Source organism: Sinocyclocheilus grahami, unplaced genomic scaffold (assembly GCF_001515645.1).
Source record: "Sinocyclocheilus grahami isolate Dianchi unplaced genomic scaffold, SAMN03320097.WGS_v1.1 scaffold2156.1, whole genome shotgun sequence".
NCBI lineage: Eukaryota > Metazoa > Chordata > Actinopteri > Cypriniformes > Cyprinidae > Sinocyclocheilus > Sinocyclocheilus grahami.
In genome coordinates this window covers 121,015-125,278 of record NW_015507335.1, presented here as the reverse complement: position 1 = coordinate 125,278, position 4,264 = coordinate 121,015, and the positions used below count along the sequence as shown (strand labels likewise).

Here is a 4,264-nt window from a genome sequence, read left to right as displayed (position 1 = left end):
TTATTAAATAAAACCTGTCTTGAGTATTTAAAACTTTCAGTTAGCCTGTTTAATGAAGTAAACGAATCTGAAATACATTATTTATGGACATATGCCGATGCATTTACATTTATCAGAGTGATTTCATTCATCAGAGAGCCAGGTTATAGATTACACAGCAGTGTATTGCACATTTCTCAGCCGCTTTGAATGTGGCTCATCCACTCAGAATTTAAATCTGCAAACATTCTTGTGAAAGCGTTGATTAATGGCTGGCTTTCTAATCTCGATTTTCCCATCAGGTCTGTTGATTAGTGCATTCACTGACTGGTCGTTAATGATTTGTAATGTGACGTCTCATCTTTCAGACCTCTCTTCTGTGGAGATTCAGAGGTGGACCAGCTGAGCAAGATTTTTGCGTATGTAAAACCACACGCTCATGTTAGAGAGGCTATCATCATTAGCAAACATCTCTCATTACGCGAGCGTCAGCAGTAATGGCTGTCAGACTCGACACAAGGTTCATTGACACAGAGACAGTGTTTCATTGCTTTATTAAATCCACGTGTGATTGACAGAGTGATCGGCCTGCCGGCTGAAGACGAGTGGCCCACTGATGTCACTCTGTCCCGGCAGAACTTCAGCCCTCAAGCCCCTCAGCCAATCACAGACTGCCTTCCTGAGATCAGCGAGAAGGGGGCGGGGCTCTTACTGGTGCGTTTACATTCAGTGTCACTCCACGTACAGCTACAGTTTTACCAGAGTAAAGCAACAAAACAACAGTCAGTGTGTGTGATCAACATTACCTTCTCAGATTCTCACTTCAAACTCTCCTTTGAATCTGGGTTAATATCGTTGAAAACTGTTTTCGTTACTTAAAATAAATTAACTGAAATAAAAGAATGTATATAATTATTTCAGCTAGTTGTCGAGACATAATTTCTCATTTTCTTTCATTTGAAATACTAAAACGACTAAAAATAATAAAAACACCAACAATGTTTGTTTGACGGGTTGCTGCACACAGTAACTAAATGAGCAGCGTTATTTTCTTCTGTCTCAACAGGACATGCTGACGTTCGACCCGTTGAAACGAATCTCTGCGCTGAATGCTTTGGAGCATCCGTTCTTTACTGAATGAGCGCTTTATTCCCATTATTCACTGTCATCTGTGAGCTGAGCGAGTGTTTTCAGTGTTGTTCAAGGATGAGCAGGTGTGATGATGATAGACTTGAAAATTTTAAGTGTCATATTTCTCTGCCTTTACAGTGTATTGTGGGTCAGTGGAACATTATCATTAGCAGGTGCTACGACACCGCATTTCATTTCTGGTGTGTGTGTGTGTGTGACTGTCTGTGTGAATGTGAGTTTGTCAGTGTGTGTGTGTGTGTGTGTGAGAGAGAGTCTCTTTGTGTGTGTGTGTGTGTATGAGTCTCTGAGTCTCTCTGTGTGTGTGTGTGTTTGAGTGTGTGTGTGTGTGTGTTTGAGTCTGTGTATGAGTCTCTCTGTGTGTGTGTGTGTTTGAGTCTGTGTATGAGTCTCTGTGTGTGTGTGTGTGTGTGTGTGTGTGTGTCTGTGTGTGTGTGTGTGTGTGTCTCTGTGTGTTTGAGTCTGTGTGTGTGTGTCTCTGTGTCTGTTTGTGTGTGTGTGTGTGTGTGTGTGTGTGTGTGTGTGTGAGACTCTTATCCTGTGTCCAGCATCAGTGTGCTGGTTTCACTGCCACTCTGTATATTTCTACCAGACTAAATAGTTAAACGGCCCCTAAAACTCACTGATTAGTGATCAGGATTATGTCCTCTCTGTGTAAAGTCTGCTAAGACTGACGCAAAACCAAACCACCATTATAGTCGAAGAAGCCTTTCACGACTTCCTCATTTCTATTCTTTCCCATCCAACTGAAATAAAATGGTTTTGTTTATAAATATGTGTGGATTAAATATTTTTTTGTTTAGTCATCGACTGTTTCATGAGACCTTATACCGCTGGAGGACGTCAGTCTCTGTGTGGACCCTGCAGTCCGCTGATGGGTTTTAGATCATGGTTTTCTAAAGGGTTTTACACCATCATGTTTTCTTCTTTTGGAGTGTTCATATTGTGATATCAGTGTATCATACTAATGTTTAATGTGAGCTGCCTGCTCTCCTGTCCTGTGTTTAGTCCAACATTTACATTTCTGCTTTTGGTAGATGTATTCATGCAAAGCCACCTGCAGTGTATTCAAGGACTGCATCTTCTAAGTTCTTGCGTTCACTGGGGATTCAACCTTGTGACATTGGCGCTACCAGTGCCATGATGCTTCTGATGGCAAACGCACTAATGATCCAGACAATGTCCTGCAGAGGAAACGTTTCTAGACAGACTCGCCTTTACTGCTCTAAGAAGTCTTTAACAGCAGAAAACCCATCACTGTAAGTCAATGTAATCACAGATAAATCTTTAGTTGCCCATCTCCTAAACCCTACATCAAGAAGCCTTGGTTTAAAATGATCAAACGCCACCCATCTCAACAATATAATCTGATTTTGTAGGCTACACTCTTAAAAAATAAAGGTGCTTCACGATGCCATAGAAGAACCTTTTTGTCTAAATGGTTCCATAAAGAACTTTCAACATGAGAAATGAGAAGAACCTTTCTGTTTCACAAAAGCTTCTTTGGGGCGAAAAAAGGTTCTTCAGATTATAAAAAGGTAAGAAATAGATGGTTCTTTAAAGAACCTTTGACTGAATGCTTCTTTGTGGAACCAAAAATGGTTCTTCTATGACATCGCTTGAAGAACCTTTATTTTTAAGAGTGTAGATGCAGCTGAACTCATTTAAACCACACCTCATGTCTGGTGACTGTTATTTGATCTAAATTATTCTTAAGGGCCCAGGATGTTTCTTTGTCACCTAAAATACACTGTGTAAGCTAACCCTGGTTTGCACGTTCTATATTTTTTCCATTTAGATGTGTAAGGGTTACACCAACAAATACAAGACCTAATTTGTGCTGCGTAAAAATATTCCAGTAGGCTTGGCAAGGCTAGTCCTCCTTTGTCCTTTGCTAGCTGCAATGTTGTATATTTAATTCAAGGATTTTCTCCTTCCCAGACAAATCTTGAAATTGTCCTGTCCCAAGCCCTGAGCCGAATCCAGGAATCATTACTGGCAACGCTGGGAAAAGATACAGTAATCTCAGGACAATATTCATTTCCACAACCTCTATTCTTGAACTAAATTCCATAGATAGAGCTGATCTCTCAACGTCTCTTTGGATGTTTTTATTAATGATATTTTTTTCGATAGAGTTCTGAATTTTCTTTGGTCAAAATTACCCCCAATATACTTTATAGATTATATGTTTGCCTGATAACTGTGGTGGGGAGAAATTAAATGTTAGAACCTGAGTTTTTGAAACATTTATTTTATATCCAGGTAACTCTATCAGTAGGTTCAGAAGTAAACCTTTTACCTATTTCTTTTAAAGATAGATCTTACTGATGGCAAACTTGTGAATGGTAGAGTATATCATACATGTTGGTGAGTTGCCGGTGTATAAATATTTTTTTCCTAAGATCAAAGTTATGAATTCCTAAAAAAGTATCTTTCTTAGCACATGCATTCAATATGCTGTACAACGCCACATACATTCACATCAGATGTCACTCAGCAGTAGAGTTACACTCACGGGACACTGCACTTATTCTCAATCACAATACTGCATTATTTTCATGTGCTTTAAAGTCTTGCGGGTTAAACATTTCATTCTCGTGCTGTTCTGATGTGTGCTTTCTCTGAGCGCTAAACACGCTACACCTGAAGCGCGCGCGCACTAAGCATCCTGTCAAACAGCGTCTGATTGCTGGACTGAGTTATACTTAGCGTCTGATTGAGCTAATACTGTCAAAAACATACAAGGTTTACATATAAACACAGCTGATTATGTCTAGTGAAAGTAAACAGTTGAGAGAAACCTCTTAAAGTGACAGCAGACTAATAGTACTAAACATGCTGCCACTGGTCATTAAAGGGCGAGTTCACCCAAAAATGTAAATTCTGTCATTATTTACTCACTCTCATGTTGTCCTAAAGCTTTATTATTAATTTATGTCTTGTGGTGAATGCAAAAGAAGATATTTTGGGTAACCAAACAGCTGCTGGTCTCCATTGACGTTGATAGAAGGGAAAAACACTATGGAAGTCACTGGGGACCAGCAGCTGTTTGGATCCCACATTCTTCAAAATATCTTTTATGTTCAACAGAAGAAAGAAACTCATTCAGGTTTAAAACAACTTGAGAGTGAGT

General features: G+C 39.5%; 1 pseudogene; it reads left to right on the top strand.

The window, feature by feature from the left end:
- The window catches only part of LOC107574233 (cyclin-dependent kinase 4-like), a 7,737-nt pseudogene extending 6,367 nt beyond the window's left edge, over positions 1–1,370 (top strand).
- The last annotated feature ends 2,894 nt before the right edge of the window (positions 1,371–4,264 follow it).